This window comes from Chiloscyllium plagiosum, chromosome 33 (genome assembly GCF_004010195.1).
Source record: "Chiloscyllium plagiosum isolate BGI_BamShark_2017 chromosome 33, ASM401019v2, whole genome shotgun sequence".
NCBI classification, from domain to species: domain Eukaryota; kingdom Metazoa; phylum Chordata; class Chondrichthyes; order Orectolobiformes; family Hemiscylliidae; genus Chiloscyllium; species Chiloscyllium plagiosum.
In genome coordinates, this window is record NC_057742.1 from 28,957,131 (window position 1) to 28,976,380 (window position 19,250).

At 39.4% G+C, this 19,250-nt stretch overlaps 1 long non-coding RNA gene across 1 annotated transcript; it reads right to left on the reverse strand.

Moving 5' to 3' along the window:
• Nucleotides 1-3,477: 3,477 nt before the first annotated feature.
• On the reverse strand, nt 3,478-19,250 carry LOC122539976. The gene is made up of 3 exons (XR_006309221.1): nt 19,067-19,250; nt 16,360-16,479; nt 3,478-3,702 (listed from the first exon to the last, which is right to left on the reverse strand). It is a non-coding gene; the product is annotated as an uncharacterized LOC122539976 (long non-coding RNA).

Consider the following 19,250-nt stretch of genomic DNA (forward strand, 5'->3'; position numbering starts at 1 on the left):
AGAGTTTAAGAACCGTGAGGTTTTGCTGCAGCTCTACAAGTCCCTGGTGAGGCCACACTTGGAATATTGTGTCCAGTTCTGGTCGCCCTACTATAGGAAAGATACAGAGGCTTTGGAGAGGATGCAAAGAAGGTTTACCAGGATGCTGCCTGGACTGGAGGGCTTGCGGTATGAAGAAAGGTTGAATAGGCTCTGACTTTTCTTTCTGGAGAGAAGGAGGAAGAGAGGAGACCTGATAGAGGTGTACAAAATAATGAGAGGAATAGATAGAGTCAATTGCCAGAGACTTTTCCCCACGGCAGGATTGAATGGTACGAGAAGTCATGGTTTGAAGATATTAGGAGGAAGCTATAAAGGAGACGTCAGAGGTAGGTTTTTTACACAGAGAGTTGTGAATGCATGGAATGCGTCACCAGCCATGGTGGTGGAAGCAGAGTCACTGGGGACATTTAAGTGACTTCTGGACATGCACATGGATAGCAATGAGTTGAGGGGTGCGTAGGTTGTTACTATATTTTCCATTAGGATTAAACCTCAGCACAACATCATGGGCCAAAGAGCCTGTTCCTGTGCTGTACTTTTCTATGTTCTATGTAAAATTGGAGGTGTAGTGGACAGCAAAGGTTACCTCTGTTTACAATGGGATCTTGATCGAATGGACCAACGGGCCGAATAGCGGCAGATGGAGTTTAATTTAGATAAATGTGAGGTGCTGCATTTGGAAAGACAAATCAGGGCAGGACACTTAGTGGTAAGGTCCTGGGGAGTGTTGCTGAACAAAGAGACCTTGGAGTGCAGGTTCATAGTTCCTTAAAAGTGGAGTCGCAGGCAGATAGGATAGTGAAGAAGACTTTGGTTTATTGGTCAGAGCATTGAATTTAGGAGTTGGAAGGTCATGTTGCAGCTTACAGGACATTGGTTCGGCCATTTTTGGAATATTGTATGCCATTCTAGCCTCCCCCCTATAGAAGGGATGTTGCAAAACTCGAAAGGGTTCAGAAAAGATTTACAAGGATATTGCCAGGGTTGGAGGATTTGAGCTATAGGGAGAGGCTGAATAGGCTGGGGCTGTTTTCCCTGGAGCTTCAAAGGCTGAGGGGTGACCTTTATAGAGGTTTATAAGATCATGAGTGGCATGGATAGGATAAACAACCAAGGTCTTTTTCCTGGGGTGGGGGAGTCCAGAACTAGAGGGCATAGGTTTAAGGTGAGAGGGGAAAGATTTAAAAGGGATCTAAGGGGCAATCTTTTCACGCAGAAGGAGGTGCGTGTATGGAATGAGCTGCCAGAATAAGTAGTGGAGGCTGGTACAATTACAACATTTAAAAGGCGTCTGGATAGTTATATGAATAAAAATGATTTAGAGGGATATGGGTGAAGTGCTGGAAAATGGGAATAATTCAGGATATCTTGTTGGCGTGGACGAGTTGCACCAAGGACTCTGTTTCCGTGCTGTGCATCTCTATTACTCTAAATGCCTCCAACCTGCAACCTTTCCTGGGAGGAGGGGATTAACTTTTGCCAAGATACTTTGATAATCGTCCCTCTGCCACCAACATGGGTTGTAGAGAGGCAATTGAACTATTAAATACATACTATTAAAAACTATCAAATACATACTAACCAACTACTCACACAATTGTTCTTATGACATCAAATTTTTTGACATCTTAGTGCTCATCAAGAAAATATAGAATACTCATTAACATTAAATATAGAACTTTGTGGTTGATTTTAAAATTTATGGCTGATGAGTGGATTCTCGGAACTGTGTGCTCCACGAAATCAATGCTTTGTCTAGTACTCATGGACTATGAGCAGTTGGATTGCCCCTCCCAGTTGCTCAAGGAGGCTCTTCCGCCCTCTGCTCCTGATCATAGCCTTATTCAACTTGCCAATCATTCATTTCTTGTGTTCCACTTCTATTTTGCTGCAAGTTCCAATGCTGTCTCTTCCTGCTCCCACCACAATGTCCTCTGCTGGTCAACTTAAAGCCCTTTTTCTCATTTCTGTGATATTTTCTCTTCCCCTGCTGTGGCACACTATTCCTGTGCCATGCTCTCCTCCATAACTTCACTATAATGCTCCCTCAACCCCACCTCAAACTTCTGTCTTCCTCTGCCACAATGCCTTCCCTTTTTGCAGCAGATATACTTTTCCACACTGCATTGCCATCTCTTCCTTTACTATAATGTGGTCTCTTTATGCTGTCACTCTGACATTTTTCTCCTGCTGTACTGTCTTCTTTCCCTCATACCAGTACCCTCTTTCTATTTCTCCTCTCTTCCCTCCTCACCCCTCCACCCCCAGCAACTGTGATGTCTTCTTGCACCTTGAACATGTATCCATTAAATGAAATTTCAATGCTCTTCGGCTACAACTACTAGATCATGCTGAGACAATCATTTATGTAGAAATTTTCCTTAGACTCCATGGGACAATGGAATGTAAGATATTTCAGCCTTTGATACACTAAGATATAAAATCACCATAATTTTCCCAAAAAGTAACCCAGCTGTTAGTGGCCTTTCCAATAATTAGGCAGCTTCAAATCAGCTCATAAGTAGTTTGAACATGTGACCCCTATTGCAACGACTGGAGGACTTGATAGCAGTCTCCCACTGTGTTTTAAGGAAATCTGATTCTAAAATGTTGTTATCATTATATAAAAGGAGATATGGCAATAAAAGAAGATGAAATAAGATGTGAGGATGCTTGTAAGGAATATAAACACCAGTATTGAAGAAATTGAGCTCAATGGCCTGTTAATCTGATGTAAATTTGATGCAAAAGAATTTACAGGTTATTTTGAACAAATAGTATCCCACTCCCAAACTTAATTAACCTGTTGATAAACTATTTGCCTCATATTGTTTTCCATTATGTCTTCACTTTTTGTCAGTGTTCAGTCATCATAGATCATCGAAACTTCAGTTTTTAACAGCTGGTAACAAATATTTTTGGCTACAAACTGAAAGTTCCACAGTATTTTTCATACAATACTTGAGCCTACTGGTGATTGCTTTGAAGAAATGTGTGATAACTAGTTGTATTCTGAATGCTAGATGATTAAATTGATACTCCAGGTATAGTGCTGCCATCTGGTTCCAGCATAAACAAATACTGTAAAAGCTTTGCTGGTTAGGATTTACTGAATATTAAAGTGCTGATAACTGATGATAGTATTTTGTAGTTGTGTAGGCAATTTGCTCCTTCATAAAATGTATCAGCCCCATGGCGAAATGCGATTTTTTTGCCACGCATTTTAATATTTTTAACTTCTTTGAAGAAAATTCTTAACTAGATAGTATATTTTGTCCATATTTATAACAAAGCTTAACAACTAACAATGATATGAACTTTGTTCACCATGTATATAAGTATGTTACTTGACATTTTGACGCAGTCACACAATCATTTCATTGCATTGTAACTTGCTGTGTTGAAAAAGGCAATGATTCTTTTGCAGCTGGCATCTTGAATGGGCTTTTTCTGGAATGTTGCAGTTAAATAGGGTATTTTACTGTTGACTTGTACCTACATGATCATCTGCTATCTAGCAGTAAAAAGCAGAGACTGGCAACATAAAACATGCATGAAAATTACATTATTTTTATAACTTTAATGGGAAGAACATTGCAAATGCAGAGCTCTCCTCTTCTACAATCTTGGGCACTGCATACTGGGTTGGAAATTCATCTTCTGGAATTTATAAAAGTTATACAATTATTATCTTTACTAATCACAGATGCAAAAACAACACCAAAAAGGTAGAATAATTGATCTCAAACAACCGCTCTATGGTTAAGTAATAGACTATGAAACCTGTGATTAAATGTGTAGCAGAAAGTAAGAAAAATATAGTCTGATCATCAAAATGATTTGCAAAAATATCAGTGTTTGAGGTACAGTATTTTATCATTACAGCCAAAACTGGTCTTCAACTTTAAAAGGTCCCTTATAAGCAATTTCCAAAGCTTCCTGTAAGTTTTCAAAAATTACCACATATGTTGATGAATAATGTAAGTTTCTTTATGTGTGGAAGATAATCCCGAAGTAAGTTCAACAGCAAATTATACATGAATGAGTTAGATACCCGTTGATTTTTCATGCTTTAAAGTGAACTTCAGTCTTTCTCCATTATCTGATATTTAGTGGACAGTTTCATGGATCAAAACTATTCCTAAACTATCAATTTCACTGAGGTCACAGGACGACTGTTTAATAAATGGGAAAGTGTTATACCGGTTTGAGCAGGGAACACTTCTTTAAATTTTAGACATGGGCGAACAAACTTTACATCTGACTATGATAAATGTACATACCAACATAGGAATTAGGACCTAGGAATCTGTCAGTACTGTTCCACTATTAAATTAGATCTTAGCTTATCTGATTACTTTTATTACATATTCCCGCCTACCCTGATAGCCTTTCAACTTTTTGCTGATCAAGAACTTATTGGCTTCTACCTTAAATATTTTCAAATACTCTACTTCCACCACACTTTGAGGAAGAGAGTTTCAAATGCTTATGACCTTTCATGAGAACATATTTCTCTTCATCTCTATCTTAAATATGCAACGTCTTACTTTTAAAGTGTCCTTCATTCTAAATTACCTTACAACAGGAAATGCTGTTTCCATATTCACCTTGTTAAGACTCTTCAGGATCTTTTTATATCTTCATCAGTCACCTCTTACTTTTCTAAACTCTAGTGGATACAATACCAGCATATGCAACCTTTCCCACTAGACAACTCACCCACCCTATAAATTAGTTTGGTAAACTCTCTGTCAATTGCTTTCAAAGCAATAACATCTGTCCTTAAATAAGGAATCCAATACTGTACAAAATACTACAGGTGTGTTCTCACCAATGTCCTTTGTAACTGAGGCATAACCACCTACCTTTATGTGCAATTCACCTCACAATAATTAATAACATTCTATTAGCTTTTCTAATTACTTGCTATACTAGCATACTACTCTTGCGATTCATGTACCATACACTCAGATCCCTCTATAGCTCAGAGCTCTGCAACATCCCACCATTTAGATAATATGATTTTTATATTCTTCCTGCCAAAATGGACAATTTCGCATTTTCCCTCATTGTATTAAATTTGCCACATTATTGCCCATCATTTAACATGTCCCTATCCCTTTGTAGTTTCCTCATGTCCTTTTCAACTGATTTTCCCACCTGTCTCTGTATCATCAATTTAGGAACCCCATACCTTTACATTTATATAAGTTGTAAAAATTTATGATTCATGAGGCCCATCACTCGTTACATTTTGCAAACCAGCAAAAGACCCATTTATGCTGACTTGCTGTTTCTTCTGGGCCATCAAATCTTCTATCCATGTCAATATATTACCTCTACATGATTAGGTTTGATTTTCAGTAATAACTTTTAATGTGGCACATTATCATTTACCTTCTGAAAATCCAAGTACAATATATCCACCAGATGTGCTGCTTTATCTACAGCACATTACCTTCTCAAATAAATCCAATAAGTTGGTTAAACCTGATTTCGCTTTCACAAAACCATGTTGACTCTGTCTTAATATCATGAACTTTTCTAATCTGCTAAACCATCGTGAATGATAGCTTCTAACTTCTTCTATATGACTGATATTAAGATAACTGGACCTTGGGGCAGTTCCAGCAGATTGGAAAACAGCAAATATGACGCCACTGTTTAAAAAGGGAGGTAGACAAAAGATGGGGAATTATAACCAGTTTGCCTAACCTCTGTATTGGGAAAAATGCTTGAGTCTATTTTCAAGGAAGAAATAGCAAGGTATCTAGATACAAATTGTCCCATTGGGCAGATGCAGCATGGGTTTATGAAAGGCAGGTCATGCTTAACAGATGTTTTGGAATTGGAGTCATAGAGATGTACAGCACGGAAATAGACCCTTCGGTCCAACTCGTCCGTGCCGATCAGATATCCGAACCCAATCTAGTCACACCTGCTAGCACCCAGCCCATATCCCTCCAATCCTTCCTGTTCATATACTCATTCAGATACCTTTTAAATGTTGCAATTGTATGAGCGTTCACCACTTCCTCTGGCAGCCCATTCCACACATACACACCACCCTCTCCATGAAAAAGTTGTCCCTTGGATGTCTTTTACATCTTTCCCCTCTCATCCTAAACCTATGCCTCTAGTTCTGGACTCCCCAGCCCCAGGGAAAATACCTTATTTATTTACCCTATCCATTCCCCTCATGATTTTATAAAGCTCTATAAGGTCACCCCTCAGCCTCCAATCCTCCAGGGAAAACAGCCCTAGCTTATTCAATCTCTCCCTACAGCTCAAATCCTCCAACCCTGGCCACATCCTTGTAAATATTTTCTGAACCCTTTCAAGTTTCATAACATTCTTCCAGTAGGAAGGAGACCAGAATTGCATGCAGTATTCCAACAGTGGCCTAACCAATGTCCTGTACAGCCACAATATCACCTCTCAACTCCTGTACTCAATACTCTGTCCAATAAAGGAAAGCATACCAAATGCCTTCTTCACTATCCTATCTACCTGCGACTCTACTTTCAAGGAGCTATGACCTTGCACTCCCAAGAGCCTTACCATTAGGTGTATAAGTCTTGCTAAGATTTGCTTTTCCAAAATGCACACCTCGCATTTATCTAAATTAAACTCCATCTGCCATTCCTCACCCCATTGGTTCATCCAATTAAGATCCCGTTGTAATCCAAGGTAACATTCTTCACTGTCCACTACACCTCCAATTTTGGTGTCATCTGCAAACTTACTATTACCTCTTAAGCTCACATCCAAATCATTTATATAAATGATGAAAAGTAATGGACCCAGCACGGATCCTTGTGGCACTCCACTGGTCACAGGCTTCCAATACTAACTATTACCTCTTAAGCTCACATCCAAATTATTTATATAAATGATGAAAAATAATGGACCCAGCACGGATCCTTGTGGCACTCCACTGGTCACAGGCTTCCAATCTGAAAAAGGAACCCTCTGTCTTCTACCTTTGAGCCAGTTCTGTATCCAAATGGCTAGTTCTCCCTGGAATTCTATGAAGACATTACGAGCAAGGTGGATAATGGGGACCCAGTGGATGTCGTTGTTCCTAGATTTCCAAAAGGCCTTCGACAAAGTACTGCACAAGAGGCTACTGCACAAGATAAAGATAATACTTTATGGGTAAAGTGTTAGCATGGATCGAGGACTGGTTGACTAACAGGAAGCAAAGTGTGGGGATAGATGAGTGCTATACTGGTTGGCAATCAATAACTAGTGGTATGCCTCAGGGATCAGTGTTGGGATTGCAATTAATCACAATTTACTTCGATGATTTGGAGTTGGGGACCACGTGTAGTGTGTCAAAGTTTGCAGATGACATTAAGATGAGTAGCAGAGCAAAGTAAGCGAGGACTATGAAACTTTTGCAGAGGAACACATGCTTTGAGTGGGCAAAGTTCTGGCAGATGGAATACAATGTTAATAAATGTGAGGTCATCCATTTTGGTAGGGGTAACAGTAAAAAGAATTATTACTTGAATGGTAAAAAGTTACAGCATGCTGCTATGCAGAAGGAGCTGGGTGTCCTTGTGGATGAATCACAGAGGGTTGGTCTGCAGGTACAAGTAATTAGGAAGGCAAAATGTAATTTTGTCTTTCATTGCTAAAGGAATTGAGTTTAAAAGCAGGGAGGTTATATTGCAGCTGTACAGGGTGCTGGAGAGGCCACACCTGGAATACTGCGTCAGTTTTGGTCTCCTTACTTGAGAAAGGAGTACTGGCACTTGAGGGGGTGCAGTGGAGGTTCACCAGATTGATTCCAGAGTTGAGGAGGTTGGTTTATGAGGAGAGGCTGTGTAGATTGGGATTCTATTCATTGGAATTCAGAAGAATGAAGGGGGGATCTTATAGAAACATATAAAATCATCAACAGAATAGATAAGATGGATGTTTCCACTGACAGGTGAAACTAGAACAAGAAGGCATAGCCTCAAAATTAGTTGGAACAGATTTAGGATTGAACTGAGAAAAACTTCTTCACCCAGTGGGTTGTAATCCTATGGAATTCTTTGCCCAGTGAAGTAGTTGACGCTATATTTAAACATTTTTAAAGCTAAGATAGATGTTTTTGAACAATAAAGGAATTAAGGAAGACAGTGAAAGTGTGGGTAAGTGGAGCTGAGTCCATGAAAAGTTCAGCCATGATCTTATTGAATGGCAGAACTGGCTCAAAGGGCCAGATGGCTGACTCCTGCTCCTAGCTCTTATGTTCTAACTGGCTTGTAGTTTCTTGCTTTTGGTTTCTCTCCCCTGTTAAATGAAAGATTTACAATCTTCTGATGGACCCTTCCCTAAAACTAGGGAATTTTGGGAAGCTAAATCTAAATCACTCACTAGTCACTTATTGTGAGACCCTGGGATAGAGTGTGTAAGGACCCAGATACTTGTCATCCTATATTTCCAACAATTCCTTGGTCATTATAATTATCATAAGTTCCTTCCTTCCTTCCATTTCCTGATTTAAACCTATTTCTGTGATGTTATTTGTATTCTCTATACTGCAAATCAATGCAAGATACCTGTTCACTTCATCTACATTTTCGTTTAATTTAGTATTCCAGTATGAATGAGAAGTAGAACCGGAAGTACTTGATGCACTGAAGTGGGGAAATGTTATAATATTAAGAACTAATGCAGTTACTTCAAAGAGTCTAAAAACATTTATCTTTTTAGGAGTAATAAGATGAAAAGTAATAATGCACAAAGGGATTTGTATGTCCACAAATCCCTGAAGCTGGACAGGTAGATTAGGTGGTTAAGAAGACGTTTAGGACGTTTGCTTTGATTGGCTAAGATTTGGATACTAGAGCCATGAAGGGAGGAAAATGGTTGCTGGTACTGTGCAAAACACTAGGGAGACCACAATTGGTATATTGCATTCAGTTCTGGTCACTGCACCAAAGGAAGATGTGATAACAGTAGAGGTTTCAAAGAAGATTCCTCAGAATGCTGCATGGAACATTTTAGTATTGTGGAAAGTTTAAAAAGGCTAGGATTGTTTTTAAACAAAATAGACCAGTTGGACATCTCATAGAAATGTATAAAATGATAAGGAATCTGGATATTGACCCCTTAGTTGAGGGGTCAGTTGTCAAGGAGAATAGTTTGAGTAAGAGTTCGGAGATTTAAGGCAGATTCAAGAAAAATATTTTCATCCAGACAGTGAAGCGGTTCTACAACTATCTGAATGGGGCGTAGAAAAAGAAACATTCATTACATTTAAAATGTATTTGGATATGCATTAGAAGTTATAAAACCTATAGGCTGCACACAAACTAGAAAGTAGGAATAGGCTAGATAGTGCTTTCTTATATGCCATAACACGATCAACTGAATGGCCATGCTCCGTGCTTTAAATTTCTGATTCTATGAGAAGCATGTTTTTTGACTATATACAAGATTCATGCATAGCATTGTTAATGATTCAAATTTACATTCCTATAGTATTCTTTATATACTTTTAGGAAGATGTGATGGACACAGGAATTTCTGCCTGTATCATGGTTTGATTTTAATTAGAGGAAATCTGAATTAAAAATGTTCGTTGTGCTTCCCATAATGTTTGAGTGGAGTTTTCTTTCCTTATTGTTGGCAAATGCAGATGATCAGTACACTTAGGGTGAGAGGGCAAAGATATAAAAGAGACCTAAGCGGCAATATTTTCATGCAGAGGGTGATGCGTGTGTGGAATGGGCTGCCCGAGGAAGTGGTGTGGGTAAGTACAATTGCAACATTTAAAAGGCATCTGGATGGGTATATGAATAGGAAGGGTTTGGAGGGATATGAACCAGGTGCTGGCAGGTGGGACTAGATTGAGTTGGGATATCTGGTTGGCATGGATGAGTTGGACATCTCTACGACTCTATGACTTGGCTTTCTGCTTGGCAAGTATGACTGTTGAATTAATCAAATAGAAACTGTTTCAACTGGGACTTCTTTATTTCAATCATTGCAAGGCCACATAAAATGTAGTTCAGTGTTTGTGTCCATGAGGTCTCCTGCAAGTCCACTTTACATGAATGTTGCAAAATGTTGTTTTAAGCCCAAAAGTTCAGACTGCCAGATTATACATTCCCTTGGCCTGTAACACATTGTTTATTACAGCGTGTGTCTGCTCAAATACTTTGTTGATGGCAATCTTCAGAAAAACTGTCATTCTGGGTAACCCAAGATGGAGGATGGGAAAAAAGTCTGGCTGTAAGGGCTGCTCTTTTATCGAGGTGTTTTAGGTGTTGGAGGTATTCCTCGAATTCCAGGAACAGCAACAACTGTTTTATATGCTGTTGCATTGTTTTGGAATTTTGGAAGAAAAGAAGTCAAAACAATGGCACTTTTAAAAGGGAGAAGGATAGAGAATAGGCAGCGCATGGTCAGTGAAGGAGAGACAGAGAAAGAGACCCACACTGCTGACTGACAGTGAATCTGTGTAGTTACTGCATTGCTGTTTGAATTCATGTATCTCTATGGCACTTTTAAAAGGGAGAAGGATAGAGAGTAGGCAGCACATGGTCAGTGAAGGAGAGACAGAGAAAGAGACCCACACTGCTGACTGACACAGCAGTGAATCTGTGTAGTTACTGCATTGCTGTTTGAATTCATGTATCTCTGGACATTGGAGTGCATCTTGGAAAACTTTACACTGAAATTCACAACTGATCTTGGAGGAAACTGTTTGGGAGAGCTCGCAGCACAGGGAACAGATATTTGAATAGTTTTTAAGTGTAGACTTGCTGTAAATCTACAATAGTGAGCAGAATGGGTTCTTTCTTGATTCTATGTTTTATTGAAATTTCATAGCTTATATTTTTAAATTTTAATCAGAAGTGTTGCATTAGCTTGGAGTTGTGTTTTTTGTTAACAGCAATAAGACAGTGCTATTTTCTGGTCTGTAGATTGTGAAGGAGCAAAGATGTCCTTAGTGAAGTGATATGCTCATCTTATTGGATGTGGGAGTTTAGGGAGAGTTTACATTTTACTGAGAATTATGTCTACAGGAAATGTCTTTGGTTGTGAAACCTATCAGATTGAATGGATCGGCTGGAGCGACAGTTAGAGGCAATTAGGAATTTACAAGAGCAACGGGGTGTGATAGATGGCAGTTGTAAGAGAGAAAAGCTGCAGATACAGTCAGACAGATGGGTTGACTCCAGGAGAGGTAGGCAGGTAGTGCAGGAGTCTTTTTTTGGCTATCCCTATTACAAATAAGTATGCTGTTTCGGAAAATACAGGGGTGATGGACTCTCAAGGGAATGTAGCACGAATGTCCAAGTTTCTGATGTCAAGACTGGCTCTAATGTAATTAGGAGTACAATGGGTTCCAAGCAATTGAGTGTGATATGTGACTCTCTAGTCAGAGGCAGACAGACATTTCTGCGGCCAACAGCAAAAAATCAGAACGATATGTTGCCTCTTGGTGCCAGGAGCAAGGATGTCTCAGAGAGTGCAGAATGCTTTTGAAAGAAAGAGGGATCAGCAAATGCTTTTGAAAGAAAGAGGGATCAGCAGGAGGTCATTGTACACAATGGAACCAATGACATAGAATAGGAAAAGGATGAGATTCTGAAGGGAGAAAATAGGTTAGGCAGGAATTTAAAAAGGAGATCCTCGAGGGCAGTAATATCTGGATTACCCCCAGTGCTACAAACTAGTGAGGGTAGGAATAGGAGGATAGAACAGATGAATGCGTGGCGAAGGAACTGGTGCATGGGAGAAGGGTTCACATTTTTAGATCATTGGAATCTCTTCTGGGGTCGAAGTGACCTGTACAAGAAAGATGGATTGCACCTGAATTGGAAGGGAATAATATACTGGCAAGGAGATTTGCTCGAGTTGCTTGGGAGGATTTAAACTGAGAATGTGGGTGGGTGGGCCCCAGGGAGATAGTGAGGAAAGAGATCAATCTGAGACTGGTACAAGTGGGAAAGGGAGCGAGTCAAACAGTTAGGGCAGGAAGGAACAAAACAGAAAACAAGGTAGGACTAGTAAATTAAACTTCATTTACTTCAGGGCAAGAGACCTAACAGGGAAGGCAGATGAACTCAAGGATACGAACATGGGACAGGGATATCCTAACAATTACAGAAATGTGGCTCAGGGATAGAAAGGAACTGGCAGCTTAATGTTCCAGGATACAATGCTATAGGGAGGATAGAAAGTGAGGCAAGAGAGGAGGTGGGGGTGGCATTTTTGATAAGGGATAGCATTACAGCTGTACTTAGGAAGGATATTCCAAGGAATATATCCAGGGATGCTATTTGGATGGAACTGAGAAATAGGAAAGAGATGATCACCTTATTGGGATTGTATTATAGACCCCTTAATAGCAGGAAATTGAAAAACAAATTTGTAACGATATTTCAGTTATCTGTATAATAGGGTGGTATTAGGTACTTAGCGAGAACTTTCAAAAGCTGATTGGGGGCATATGTTTGCAGGTAAAGGGATGGTTGGAAAATGGAGCGCCTTCAAAAATGAGACAACGAGAGTCCAGAGACAGTATATTCCTGTTAGGATGAAAGAAAAGGCTGGGAGGTGTAGGGAATGCTGGACGACTAGAGAAATTGAGGTTTTGGTTAAGAAAAAGAAGAAAGCATATGTCAGGCATAGACAGGAGAGATCGAGTGAATCCTTATGAGTACAAAATCCTTAGGAGTATACTTCAGAGGGAAGTGAGGAGGGCATAAAGGGGACATGAGATAGCTTTGGCAAATAGGGTTTAAGGATAGTCCAAGAAGTTTTTATAAATATGTTAAGGACAAAAGAGTAATTAGGGAGAGGAGGGACCCTCAAAGATGAGCAAGGCAGCCTATGTGTGGAGCCGCAGAAGATGGGGGAAATATTAAACGAATATTTTGCATCAGTGTTTACTGTGGAGAAGGACATGGAAGGTATAAAGTGTGAGGAAATATATAGTACCATCTTGAAAAATGTCCACATTACAGAGGTGGTGGTGCTGGATGTCTTGAAACACATAAAAGTGGATAAATCCCCAGGACCTGATCAGGTGTACCTTAGAACTCTGTGGGAAGCTGGGGAAGTGATTGTTGGGCCTCTTGCTGAGATATTTGTATCATTGATAGTCACTGGTGAGGTACCGGAAGTCTGGAGTTTGGCTACTGTGGTACCACTATTTAAGAAAGGTGGTAAGGATAAGCCACGGAACTATAAACCAGTGAGCCTGATATCGGTGGTGGCAAGTTGTTTGGAGGGAGTGCTGAGGGACAGGATGTACATGTATTTGGAAAGGCAAGGACTGATTAGGGATAGTCAACATGGCTTTGTGCATCGGAAATCATGCCTCACTAACTTGATTGAGGTTTTGAAGAAGCAACAAAGAGGATTAATGAGGGCAGAGTGATGGATGTGATCTTTGTGGACTTCAATAAGGTGTTTGACAAGGTACCTCATGGGAGACTGGTTAGCAAGGTTAGATCACATGGAATACATAGAGAACTAACCATTTAAATACAGAAATGGCTCAACGGTAGAGGACAGAGGATGGTGGTGGAGGGTTGTTTTTCAGACTGGAGGCCTGTGACCAGTGGAGTGCCACAAGGATCAGTGCTGGGTCCACTACTTTTTCATTTATATTAATGGTTCGGAGGTATAGTTAGTAAGTTTGCATATGACACCAAAATTGGAGGTGCAGTGGACAGATTACAACAGGATCTTGATCAAATGGGCCAATGGGCTGAGGAATGGCAGATGGTATCTAATTTAAATAAATTTGAGGTGCTGCATTTTGGAAAAGCAATTTTTAGCAGAATTTATACACTTAATGGTAAGGTCCTAGGGAGTGTTGCTGAACAAATCGACCTTGGAGTGCAGATTCATAGTTCCTTGAAAGCAGAGTCACAGGTAGATAGGATAGTGGAAGAAGGCATTTGGTATCCTTTCCTTTATTGGTGAGAGTATTGAGTATAGGAGTTAGGAGGTAATATTGTGGCTGTTCAGGATGTTTTTGGAATATTGTGTGCAATTCTGGTCTTCTTCCTATTGGATGGATGTTGTGAAACTTGAAAGGGTTCAGAAAAGATTTACAAGGATGTTACCAGAGTTGGAGGTCTCTTTTCGATAGGAAGGAGACCAGAATTGCACGCAATATTCCAACAGTGGCCTAATCAATGTCCTGTACAGCCAACTCCTGTACTCAATACTCTGACCAATAAAGGAAAGCATACCAAAAGCCTTCTTCACTATTCCTATCTACCTGCGACTCCACTTTCAAGGAGCTATGAACCTGCACTCCAAGTACTAACTGTACCTCTTATGCTCACATCCAAATCATTTATGTAAATGACAAAAAGTAGAGGACCCAGCACCGATCCTTGTGGCATTCCACTGGTCACCGGCCTCCAGTCTGAAAAACAACCCTCCATCATCACTCTCTGTCTTCCACTTTTGAACCAGTTCTGTATCCAAAGGCTGAATACGCTGGGGCTGTTTTTTCCTGGAGCATCAGAGGCTGAGCGGTGACATTGTAGAGGTTTATAAAATCATGAGGCGCATGGATAGGAAAAATAGAGAGAGTCTTTTTCCCTGGGGTGGGGGAGTCCAGAGCTCGAGGGCATAGGTTTAGGGTGAGAGGGGCACAATGTAAAAGAGACCTAAGGGGCAACTTTTTTCATGCAAAGGGTGGTGCATGTAAGCTGCCAGAGGAAGTGGAGGAGGCTGGCACAATTGCAGCATTTAAAAGACACCTAGATGGGTATATGAATAGGAAGGATTTAGAGGGATGGGCAAGTGCTAGCAAATGGGACTCAATTACGTTAGGATATCTGGTTGGTGTGGACGAGTTGGACCGAAGGGTCTGTTTCTTTGCTATACCTGTCTATGACTCTAAGTGGGAGTGTCTCAAACTCTGGGCCAGAAAGCCTAGATTCAGGTCCTGACAGCCCAGATGTATGTCATAACATGTTTGAACAGGGTGATTAGAAATATCTATAATTGAAACAAGACTTTGCTACTCCTGTGGTCAATTAGATCTCTTTATTTCATGCTGCACCTTCACATCAGTCTTCAATGACTTATTGACGACAAAACGAAGATTCCTTTTGTGCAAGTACATTTTCTAATCTCTTAGCATTTGTGAAATACTCTGGATGCAAGCCTCCACGAAAATGGACAACTTCACTTTTATTTCCTTATCATATTCCATCTGCTAATTTCTTGCCCACTCAATAAATCATCTTGAAGCTACTTTGCATTTTCTTCACAGCACACATTCCCACTTAACATTGTCATCCACAAACTTGAAAATATTACTTATGGTTCCCATATCCAAGTCATCGGCAATATCAGGGGTTCACTAATTCTAGTGATCCAGCCTGTCAATGCAAAAATAACACCTTTATTCCTAGACTATTTAGAGACTGTTAACCAATCCTACATCCATCCCAGTCTATCTACCTCTCATCATGTGCTTACCAACCTCATTTGGGGGATGTTGAGCAAAACCTTCCTGAAAGTCCCAAGTATGCTACATCCATTGACTTAGCCTTTATCAATTCTGTTTGTAACATCTTCAAAAATCCCCAAAAGGCTTGTCAAACATGATTTCCCATTCACAAATCCATGCAGGCTATGCCTAGTCAGATCATTATGATCCAAGTGTATATTTATCACATCTTTTATAAATAAATTAGGTTGTTTTCTCTACTACTGAGGTATGGTTAACAGGTCTGTATCTCTGTTTTCTCTCCCCTCTCTAATTCTGGGATTTAAAAAAAATTATCTTCAATGAATACAGACGTAAATTAACTATTTAGATTCTTTGCTATTTCTCTATTTCCCTTATAAAGTCTCCTGACTGAGTATGATGAACCTACAATTGTAGCCAAATGTTTTCTTTTTATTTATCTTTAGAATCTTTTACAGTTCGTTTTCATGTTTTGCTAGTTTACATTCATATTCTATTCTCCCTTTCAGTTTATTGGTTCTCCTGTGTTGGATTCTGAAATCCTTCTAGCCCTTAAGTTTACCATTATCAACGGCAACTCATACCCGTCCTTTTGTAATCTTCTGCCTTGAAGAAATGCTTAATTACTACTGTAAACCATGTAGTAATTATTTAAAGACTGTTTTCCAGTATATCACATATCTTTTAATGTATTTTCCAAATTCACCTTAGAATTTGTTCCTCATATCTTCATTATTTCCTTTGTTATAATTACACCTTGGCTCACTTTCAAACATAATCTAAAATTGCATCGCATTATAATCACTCATCCCTAAAAGTTCTTCTTCAAGAATATGAATCATAGTGTGGTTCTAAAATACCGTTTTTTAGATGGTTTTTCATCCAAACCAAGAAGGAAAAGTTGGGTGGTCAACTGTTTAGTCAGAACAGGAAGAGAGCAGGAGGTGTTTCTCATGGACGAGTTGAGCTGGGAGAGCGAACTAGGGAAATACAGGAGAGAAACAAGGAAAAGATGCAAGTTCAGTCTTAGGCAGGGAAACTCTGAGGGGATGTTTGGACAAGAGGAAGGGAGGGAAGTACCAGAAAAAGCTTACTGGATGATCTTAACCTCTGGGATAAATTACTATCCATTGCATATTGCTTAATTGTAGTGCATATGATTTAAATAATGTCTTAAATGCATTGTTTCAGATTTTTATGTAAAATTACACCATAATCTCGTCATTTGATTACTGTTGCACTTATGCCAACACTTACAACTTGATTGCAATTTCTAAGTAAAACTGCTTGCTTGTGCTATGACTATAGCCTGAAATTGCCCATCTTGTCTTGCCTGAAGCTGTTTTTGCTACCTGCCTTGCTCATAACTTAAAGCTACTTGCTCCCTGACTCCTGAAGTTGCTTAGTACTTGGATCTTGATACCTTTGTTTGTGCTTTGTAGTTAACATCAGTAGAACGTTGCTGCTTTAATTAATCTTTATTCATACTGGTGTTGCTAGAAATTAATCTTTCTACTTTAATTGTAGATTGATTGCTGTTTTGATCACAATACTTTTAGAGTTCACTATTATTAGTTTCATGCGAACCACAATATTCTTCATAAAAAGCTCATACATTTGATGAACTTGTTTCCAAGTTGTATACTATACATGAGCCAATTGTGATTGGTTGCTTCTTTAATCAAAATTGCATTAATGAGATCCAAGCTTGGAAAAAACTTTGTTTCAACAGGCCATACTTTGATTTCCTTTTGTCGCTGTCTAGACTTTAGGCACAAACATGGACATGATTGATTGAATGTCAGCTTTAAGAAGTTTTTGACTACGGAGAAATAGTCAATTAGAATATAATATCCCTCAGAAACCTGCCTCATTCTTCACAAGCAGAGATACTTTTTTGGGCTAGATATCATTAAATGCTGTCTGCTGAGACAGAATGCACAATTGATAATGATTAGGATTTTTTAAAACTTGTCAATTATTTTCAAATGCAATAATAAAATATTTTTAAAGGCCTCTGGCATCTTAAAAGACTAAATTACGCACTAATGATAGGCTACCCAGATTTTCAAATGTCAAAGCCAGGAGCCATTTAGTAAGGTAGAGCTCCGTGATGATATCCATGTTGCGCTTGCCAACAGCATGAGAATATTGGAGGCATTTTGGCTGTCATGTGATGACAACTCCCAGAATATGTTCCAGTCAGAGTTGGCGATCTTGTTAATTTAATGAAGACAGCTGTTGCAACTGACAGACTTCAGTTTCAATAACGTTTCTGCCCTATTTTCTTAAAAACAGTTGAATGAAAATTATCATAAACAAACAAATGTATCTCTAGTGGAAAGTTTGATGAAACATGATATGGCCCAATCAAGTTTGCTGCCACCTTGCATCGTCCTGAAGGATGTCCATCAGTAAATCACCATCAGACTTTTGGATGTTGGTTTGCTCGCTGAGCTGCAAGGTTCATTTCCAGACGTTTTGTTACCTTACTAGGTAACATCTTCAGTGGGCCTCAGGCAAAACAATGCTGAAAATTCCTACTTTCTATTTATATGTTTGGGTTTCAGACTACTTTATCAAGCTGCACTTAAAAGGCATCTGGATGGATATATGAATAGGAAGGGTTTAGAGGGTCAAGTGCTGACAAATAGGGCTGGATTAGGTTAGGATATCTGGTTGGCATGGACAAGTTGGACCAAAGGGTGTGTTTCCGTGCTGTACATCTCTGACTGCACGACCCATGGTTGGCTGTCATCACCAGGATGATTCCGTGCTGGCTTCAAATTTCATAAGAGAAGAATTTCTGCATCTGCTGGAGTTAGGTTGACAAGTGAGTGGCATGCCAATTCCCAGGGCAAGCAGGTTTTGAGTTTTGCTAAATGTAAATACAAGAGGCAGGTTAAAGAAGAAAGGGCTTATGGAATCTGAAAACCAGGGCATTTGAGCAAATTGGAAAAAAACATGTCAGGACACAAGTACCAGCCCAGTAAAACTGTAAATTTTGGTCAGCCAAACTAACTAAATTATAACAAACTAGATAATCTATTTTAGTTTATAATTTATTTTTTAAAAATCATGATATTTATACAAATGTTCTTAATGTTTCAATGTTTGGCTCTTGCTTTACAAAACTGAAGTTAAGATTTCTCCTGCCTTGTACTCCAAAATACATGAGCATTTATTTTGTTCTTTACCTTTTCTGGGCTATAGTTTTTTTTTAAAACAGCTGTTTAGATATGTTAGGTCACCTCCAGCACAGGCTACTTCAGAGATAGAGACACCTAACCGCTTCTCCACAAAAGCCCTTTTGTTTATTTCTAAATCATCCACCTGAAAGTTTCTAGTTACGGCCTTATCTGCAAAATGCTTCTTGCATTTTCGAGCAAGAATTCCAACCTCACGGCCACTCCCATTACAATGCTAACAAGTCAGAAGTTTACCAGTCTAGCTTTCCTGCAAACCACAAATAAAAACTAAAATTCCTGCAAGGTAATACTTGCGTGTCAAAGCATTTGAAAAACGATGATACTATTGGAGAACTTATGATTAGGCCTTTCAACTAACATTTAAAGTAAAGCTTATTCCCATAGTTCCTTGTGCGAAATGTCGTTTCTCTTTTGTTGCGTCAATTGATGGTGGAGAAAAGCGCACCCGGAACTAGAAATCCATTCGGTGACAAGAGGCACTGAATAAGTGGAGAATACGGATGGGGAAAACTACAACTCCCAGGATGCAACGAGAACTGGGC